This window comes from Etheostoma cragini, chromosome 22 (genome assembly GCF_013103735.1).
Source record: "Etheostoma cragini isolate CJK2018 chromosome 22, CSU_Ecrag_1.0, whole genome shotgun sequence".
NCBI lineage: Eukaryota > Metazoa > Chordata > Actinopteri > Perciformes > Percidae > Etheostoma > Etheostoma cragini.
This window is the reverse complement of record NC_048428.1, coordinates 12492943-12502167: the sequence shown is the minus strand read 5'-3', so window position 1 is coordinate 12502167 and position 9225 is coordinate 12492943. Positions and strand designations below refer to the sequence as shown.

The 9225-nt window shown below is 38.2% G+C and overlaps 1 protein-coding gene across 17 annotated transcripts in view; it reads right to left on the bottom strand.

Moving 5' to 3' along the window:
- Window positions 1–9225, bottom strand: part of eya1 (EYA transcriptional coactivator and phosphatase 1) — a 63121-nt gene that overhangs the window by 48572 nt on the left and 5324 nt on the right. For all 17 annotated transcript variants that reach the window (XM_034862256.1, XM_034862267.1, XM_034862254.1 and 14 more), the window contains exon 2: window positions 8964–9024. The gene's annotated coding sequence lies outside the window, so the exon portion shown is untranslated. The remainder of the gene's footprint in view (window positions 1–8963; window positions 9025–9225) is intronic.

Here is a 9225-nt window from a genome sequence, read left to right as displayed (position 1 = left end):
CATGTGATTGGCTGCTTAGAAATGAAGTGTTAACGAGCAGTTGGACAGGTGTACCTAATAAAGTGGCCGGTGAGTGTAAGTTTGAACATTAAACATCTTGTCTTTGTATTGTATTCAATTGAATATAGGTTGAAAAGGATTTGCAAACGTTTTTATCTACGTTTTACACAAGGTCCTAACTTTACTTGAATTGGGGTGAAGTGAAGTATATAAAAGACAGTGAATAGACCTAAAAGTTAAAGACAGATTTTGAAATTTGAGTTAAGTTTGATGCAGCTGCCAAATGGCTTAAGGGAGATCTCTTCTTGAACTTTGTGCTTGACACCTTTGATAATGAATACGCCTTTTCAACCCTGTGAATCAGCCATAAATTATCACTTTTTTTATAAAGGGCTCCCTGATTAACATTTTAAGAGTGGAAGCGTTATGAACTCACGAGGACCTCTGAAGATGAACATATGAATCATCAATACCAGCAGCTCTGCACGTCTTTGCTAAAAACACAAACAAAACCACAAAGAAATTTCGGCCATCCGGGGAATTGCCTTTGACTCCAAAATAAACATTACGTTTTGTTACTAGGATCCACTTCTGCATTAAGGGGGGGGGGGGGGGGGGCAGACAGTGGGAAAAAGAGAGTAGAGTGTGAAGCCTTCTTCTTCTTTACTTTGTGACTCAATTGCTGAAGCCCCAGGTGTTTTCTGTTCTCAAAACATCCAGTCAACTCTCTACTTGACTTTCAGTCAATCCAAAACACAAGAGAATTTCTCTTTTAAATGAATGAATACAATTGTTGGTAACACTTTCTAGCCTACTTGTACCAGCTAGATTGACTTATAAATAGCTCAACAGTCTGCCATGGAAACAAACAACCGCCTAGCCTCGGATCAGTTACGGAAAAGTAACTTTTTATAGGTCACAAAAACTTCCAGTTGCCTAGGAAACAATGTGGAAGAATTGCACAGCAGTGCAGTGCATTTTTAGAGCGCTCATTTTGTTGAATGGGATTTATCAGAGAGCTTGCTTGGTGTAATTGACGGGTTTGCTTATTCACTGGCCGCGGCAACTTGAAGAACTCACAATGGAAAGAATGCTTTGTTTTCTACAAGGCAGGGGAAGTAGCTGGTGGAAATCTTTCAAAGGACAGGACTGGTGGTTTAACAAAAAGCCACTATCTCAATATATATTTCCATTTCAACTTGGGCAATATTGTTAATCCTGAAGCCAAGCTTAAGTAGTAAGCAACATATCTGTTTGAGTACAATTGTCCCCAGAGTACTAAGCTTGAAACATGCTTTCCTGCATGTTCATCCTTTTCTCTGTCTGCTTTAGATTATTTGTGCACATCAGAAGCTGAACTATATTATATATATATATATATATATATATATATATATATATATATATATATATTTTTTTTTTTTTGGCAAGCAAGGTTCTATTGTTTCTCTATAGGCCTCTTTCGAAACCCTTTGTTTCCTCACTGCATATGTTGTGGATACTTGACTACAACTCCACCACATCTGGATTAAACTCTTCCTGTACCTGCTACTAAAATCCCAAAGGCCACATTCACAGCTGTGACTCAGAGCTGCCTGGCCCATCCTTTGCATGATGACAATGCAATTTACAAAATTACAAGCTAGCTGAAACCCTGCCCTAAAGAAGCCCCAGACTCTGCCTGAATTATTAATCAACTATTGATGAAGCCCTGATAAATGCACTCGGCTTACCATTCCAATGACATTCTTGCCTCCTGCCCTAGGCCACTTCTCTGCCTGTCTATATTTCTGTCAGTTAATACAAAAATTTGGAAGATGTGAAATGTGCTCATTTAAATCACAAAAGGTAATTGTTTTCAACAATGTATCAGTTTACATACCTTAACTGTACTGCTATCTCTCTTGCCCGAGAACTCAAATAAGCACACTTCCATGCCAGCTAATTACAATTTCACACTGTGTGACAGTCCACAATCTTCCCCTCTTCTGTTGGCCAGCCACCCAAGTCTTCTAATGTGCTCACACAAGGGGAATCAACATGCCAAACTGATGGAGGTATACAAACATCAGCAGAGAATTACAGGCAGAATTTTGATTACTTCTTTGCCTTTAGGTATTAATATGAAATACATTAAATTTTAAGAAACTAAAGAGAACAATATTGTATATGTGAGGAATGCCCAAACTGTGACATGCTCCTTTTTCCTTAAGTGATCAAGTCTTTTTATGCAAAATAAAGCATGAATGTATGTATGTATGTATGTATGTAAAAACAACAGGGAATGCATAATACCAAACGTTTTGTGGTGATGCTAATTTAGCAAAATAATGCACATCCTCAAACAACAGACAAGTCGGCCCTACTGGCTGACCTCTGAGCCTGGTCGCCCGTATCTCCACCACCAACCCTTCTAGCAGCTGCAGAGCACTTAATAAATTGCACCTTTAACAAAAGGAAAAGGTGATGAATTGAAAAATGTTTAGCTCTTTCATGCATTGTTAATGGAGCCTTTCCCTCAAATCGGCCGCTGATAAATAATTAAAATTAATCTCATTATGGGAGTTTTCATTATAGGATAATTTAATTAAATGAAAGCCCAAGGACCACTGAGGGCCTGGAGCCGCTAGGGCCCCATGCCCTACTCCTCTAATGGGTCGAGGACAGGAGAGTGCACTTGTAATGCACAGGAGCCCATACATTATTTAATGGATCCCACTAAGTAAGGACAGATCAATGATAACTTGTCATCTCATCAATGTGTTGAAAGCATTGCAGAGCCTACTGCAGGACAACTCCCAAAACTAGAATAGAAAAATATCTGCACGCGCATACAAAAAGCCCACACACACGCAAGCACATACACATTTACTGTACGCCGAGCAATGTCACTGACTGTCATTTGAGGTTGCAGCTATGAATATTCTTTGTTTGTGCATATTGAAATGCAAAACCAAATAAAGGATGCCTGTGCATTTTAGTGATGGGAAAGAAGTAGAGGGCTAGAGGTTGGGAGGATGAAGGGAAATGAGTAAGACTTGATGTCTGTTGCCTATATTGCAGTTCAGGTCAAACGTGCTTCAGTGCAATTGGTGAAGGGTACAAGGTGTACATTTGATACCAAACAATAAATGATATCAGAGTCAAATGGGAACCATTAAAGACCTTCTGGGTGAATGAGAGCAGGGGATATAGAGGAAGAGGGTATCTGAGGTTTGTCTTGTCTCCAGGAGCACTTAAGCACTTTAATTATCACACAGCAGTGAATAAATGCACACATCAAGCTCCAATTGAGACGTCTTTGGCTGCTATTCCACCACACATGGATCAAGTTCTTGGCTATTTGCACAAGCACCAAAATAAATAGTCGCTTAAAGTTCTAAATACAATAAAATATAAAATGTACATATCCATGATAGATACACAATACAATGTGTATCTACTGGATTAAGAAAGGTAACAAACTCTCAAAAGCCGCATTATGTTTAACCCCCTTCAACATGCCACGCTGTTATTACTCAGACTTTGTTATTGCCAGAGTTCTACAAATTAAATGAATGCAATCATTATGCGTAAAAAACATTGTGCGAAGTGTGTAATAATGAAGAACACATGTGACAGACTTACAAAATCTCTCATTATGTATATGCACGCCAGGCCTGCATTTCAAAGAGGAAATCTTTAACATAAACATTAGCATTTTGTGAAAATTAGTTTAGGGCATAATAAGCTGGGGAAGGCACACAATGAAGGAAAGCATTCTGGCTTTAAAATGAATAAAAATTGATTGTGTCCCAATAAAAAACGAATTGGTGGAGTGTTAACTGGATTCCACATAAACGTCTGTAGCAGTCCCTGGCCGCTTTATTGTGTGCTAATGCAATAGAGAACACTTAGCAATAAATGCTCCTCTCTGATGAGCTCACAGAGGCTTTCCAAGATGGCCTGATGAAATTGTAAAAATTAGATTTGAGCTAGCTGCTAATGACTCCTAAAACAAAGGAAAATCTCTAAATAGAATTAGCCTGCCCTCTTCTTCTCTAAATACATCATATGTAAATTACTGTCATTCGGAGAAATATGCCTGCCTGGAAGGTAAAGCCTTCATTAGAGATCTCAGTAGGTTTGGGACTTGAACAAGAACTCCTCCAGGACATTTAAAAAGTTTGAGTACTGACAGACGGTAAAGGTATTGTTCACTCATTGCAGTAGATCAGTGATGTGACTAAGACATGAGATTTTCATAATTTTAGTCACACCAGATGCTTCTAAAGCTGAAGTGCTATGAGAAACAAATACTGTATGTGTAAAAATGTCATTGTTTTAATCCGTATCTGTATTTAATTATAAGTCCAATTGTGCTCAATATGCTTCAGCCAAGTGGCATTATGGCAGTCAGCTTGACTATTGTGACTATATATGACTATTAATAACATGTGAATGTAATCTTTTAAAAGGCAATTTTTGCTTTCTTTTTTATATGAGAATTTTTTATTTATATTTCATTTGCACAATTATTTTCTTAATTATAATAAACGTAATGCCTTTTCCAATCATAAAACACTTAATGGCTAGTCAGTAAAATTAGTTGTCTAACTTGCAGCAAATACGTTGAACGATTTTATAATTCAAACATTCTAGACAGAAATATACTGGCATTAAACAACTCATTTTAGTAGGAGACAAATAATTAGCTTTATATGTCAGTCTAACTCTGTTACCTAGATTACGCCAAGATAAACAATACAACTCTGTCAACTAAAGGTTAACTAAACAATTCTTACCACCAATTATTTGCCCTTCTAGAAAAGCTTCCACTTAACCACACAATGATCATTCACACCACCCTCTACTGTTTGCATGGGTAAAGAAAAACAGACATGTATGACAAGTTTTCAGGAATTACACACCAATTAAACAGGATAAGTTGTGTTTGCAGGAGCTGCTAAACTGTTTCCTAATACAAACAGAGGGCCTGCCAGTTGCCTAGCTTTAGGACACAGCTCTTGTGTGTTCCTACCAGGTAGGTAATTCACTTATCTGGGCATTGTTCTCCGTTCATCCCTGCTGAATCACATGGCTTTGCCATGAGATTTGCCCAGCTTTAGGTAAAACATCCACCAAATATAAGCACAGACCTCACAGGGTTTCCCAAAATAAAACCAAGCAGAATGTTTAGTGACCCTTAATGTCAATAACAGTAAGAAAAAGTTTAAATAAATGCATTTTTTGTATGGCTGCATTAGAGACTGTGTCTGCATGGTAGTGAAGTTTAAGTTTTCAGAGGGTCTGACAGGAGGATCACATATGGAGCAACAGCCAGACTGCAGCTGTGGGGTATTTCCACTGTCCATAAGCACCTACCTATTAATGGACCTGAAGACACTCATAATAACTTAAATCTGTCAAACTGCGTATATTTATTAACTCTTAGATGCAACAATTTATTATCAAACCAAAGGAAAGCCTATAATTTACATTTGATTTCCAGTTTCATTGCTTATAAATAAAGCATAAGGTAGTAGTATACAGCAGTGTTATAGTAACAACTGAGCTATGGATGAAGAGTACGGGACAGAAACCAAGGCAAGAGTAAATTCTTAATCTGTAATATATTCCCAAACTAACACCCTTGTTTGAAATTGATCAGAAATTAAATTAATTAATCTGTGTTAAATATAACAGTTTCATAATTTATGATATGCACCATCGGTATCACATTTGATTTATCTACATAGTTAATTGGCCCTGATCTTCTTGAAGGAGTCAAGCGGCGCATTACAGTAATTGAAAGTCCATACTGCGACGGAAATAACTGTTCTCACACACGGGCTAGACCCACTGGTGCCTTTTGCTGTCTGTTGGCGAGAACTAAATATATTTTCTGCATTCTGAATGGCATTCCACTCTAATGCATACGTGCCAGTAGTTAACAGTGTATGAGAATAAATGGCTTTCTCAGCCAAGCCTTGAGAAATGTCAAAGATGGGTGAATACATATTTGATTTGTTTGTTTGTTTGTTTGTGGAAAAATATTTTAACCATAGAAGCAGGTGTAAAAATGTATTCATGTCAGTATCTTAATTTTGTCTTTCCATTTTTATCAGATCACATTAGTAACAAGTCAGATAAACTCATGCTCATATATGTTGACAGAGTAATAACACTTCTGGCAGAGCAGCAGGGCCTAATGTCTAAGGATCTTAACAGTGAGCCAGAATTATGTCACTCTGACCACCTGTTCCCTTTGAAAAACGTCACTGGCCTTAAGTAGTTCCGGCACACATCCAAAATGTGAACTTCTGAACTGGAGTGCTTACTTTCTCATTTGTGTAGAAGCAGGAAGCGGCAGCATGTAGCAACAGCCACTCTAATTTTGTGGTGGTAGAGGAAAGGTTTACATAAGGGATGTGCTGTTCTGTGCCTGTCACTCAACCTGCCTGTGATTGGCAAACACAAGATTGAGGCTGATGCTGTTTCATGTCACTTAATGGCTAATGAAAGATTAAACATCAGTAGCAGAAATGCTAAATATTGTTCCAGTAGTCCAGCAACGAGTTCACACTTGCATCTGTGAAAATAGCATAGAGATAATTTGCTTATTGGGTGAATGGAAATCGCACTCACAGCTAGAACTTATTAAATGATTGTCTTATACAAAGCATCTGTACAAACTGCAAAAAAAAAAAAAAAAAAAAAAACGGGAATTAGAATTTAACAAATGCTCACAGATGATCTATCAAAAAAGAAAAGGCAATCATCCCATGAAAGACAGGTTTCACATATTAAGTATTGCTCATGTATTAGTTTTGACAGAGGGTCACAAAAATAATAGCTGAGTTCAACAAAACTAATCCTTTCTCTGTCAACGGGAAAAGAAAAAAAAAAAGAAAAAAAAAAAGTTCCGCTGTTCACATTTTCTGTCTTCACAAGCAAGTTGCTTTGCAGGTGTAGCACAATTATACCGTTTATTTCTTTTGGATTGGAGCTCTAAAATAGTTGTGCAAGCATTGGTGGACCACACACAGCTGCCAGTGGTGTGTGGTGCTGCTTACATCATTGGACGTTATGCCAATTAGCCTTTCTCCCTATTTGCAGGCTGTTTGTCATGAATGAATGACATGCACAAAAATAGATGGATGGATGCCTTAACACCCATGTAACAGTGTTCTTGCGCTGACTGGCAACAAATGACTAAACATAACAACTGCTTATAAGATATAAACAATAATAGCCTATTTATCTATTTAATATTGTGACTCACTTGTCTTGACAAAGATATTCACTTAAATTTAATGTAGCGTATGGCCGCAAACACAAATAAGAGGCTGAGTCAAACACTTATCAGCAGCTCCGCACGAAGAAACTGCATTGGCTGCACACGACATGTTTTCTGTTAAATGAAAGAGGCTTGCTGAGAAAACCAGCCCAGTATTGGTCCATCCTGGGGAGCAAGACAACTACCATACATACTGTGGTGGCCTTGAGGATTTCAGCTTACACCGAGGCCTATGTGCTGACAATTGGGATGGTGTTGGTCAGAGTTATTCTAGGGGTCCTGCCACTCAGCCCAGTTGCTGACCTGAACAAGATGCTGATAAGCCACAGACACAGAGCACCAGTCTGCACACTGTAAACTACAGCAAAACCTGAAGTAATGTCTCAATCTGTGGGCAACACAACAGGCAGGCAGGCAGGAGAGGGCACTGTTTTTCTTCACTGTTACGCACAGTATAGTACAGTACAATGATAAAAGCAGTATCTAATAAATGGTGTAAAAATACAAAGTTAGCATATTAAGAGGATCTTGCTATGTATAAACTATTAAATTAAAAAAGGATAATCTAGCACATTTACTTTTATTACATTGGGGGTCATCACACGCTAATTACCAAATTTAATTTAAGGATAACATACAAAAATATCTGAAATGTTAAATAACACACCTACTATATGAATTTGTGTGTATGAAGGCCTGTGCTGTGTGTCCAGTTGTAGTAAAAAGAAGTAGCCACATGCCCGCTCCATTTGCTCCATGTGTTAAGGTGTCTATCATGTGTGAAACTAGCTATTTTTCTTCAGCTGTGCCTTTTTGACTCTGATGACATCATGCTGAGACAGTGGGTGCTAGGGGAACTTTCCCCACTTTTACTTTAATACACCTATTTAAGAACAGCAGCCTTTCACACCAAGTTCAGCAGGAAGAAGTAGTAAAAATGAAATGGGCATGACCTACAGTATTTCATAATTAATAGGTAGCAGTGAGAGGAGAGTGGTCCCCGCTGACGTAAAAAGATCAACAACGTATAAAAGTGATCATTCATTCTCCAGAAAATTACGGATGAAAAACCCAGTGCCATATGTTACTCCTTACACAAGAACAAAATCATAACAAATTTGAAGTATGCGTCAAGCTTTTTATAATCTTTGATTGCTTTGCTTTATTTGGAAGTCCTACAGAGCTGCTACTCTGCTTGCCCATACAATCTAATTTGTTACTGAGGTGGTCCCAAGCTCATACCAGGTCACCACCTGCAAGCAGTACTGTAAATTACTCGGTGGGCCTAATTGCCCATGTCCGCTGTATTACTATAAACCACTAGTGCTGTGCTAACTCTATTGTCAGGTACTTAATCAAGGACACCAGATTTATTTCCTTGCACTAACTCAGGGGACAACCGCAAGCAAAGGCCTGAGTAATTGGATCTTTTTTGTATCTAAAATTAACCACCTATTCTTAGTGAGAGATGAGGTTTGGAAATGATAACAATAATGATATCAACCAATACCATATGAGGCCTTGCCTTTCATACTAGTAGTTGCATAATGCATAATAGACAGATGTTTCTCAGACTGACCTTACCTGGGGGGGTATGGTGCCATTATGCCAATCAAACAGTAGAACACTTGATCAGTCACAGGCCTAAAGCAGACTGAAGGAACTCAATTATTAAGTCTCTTACCTCACACATACACAGCAGTAGCAGCAGGCGTTAAGGTGAGCCCAATCCCTCCTGCATGGACCTAACAAAGGAAATGACAATGGACAGAAATTAATAACCTATACCACACATTTTAAAAAGGTGAACCTTCCATATGCTCTCAATCAAATTCAATTTTATACACATTTTCAGCATTTTTTACACTTGACAAACTACACTCACCGGCCACTTTATTAGGTACACCTGTCCAACTGCTCGTTAACACTTAATTTCTAAGCAGCCA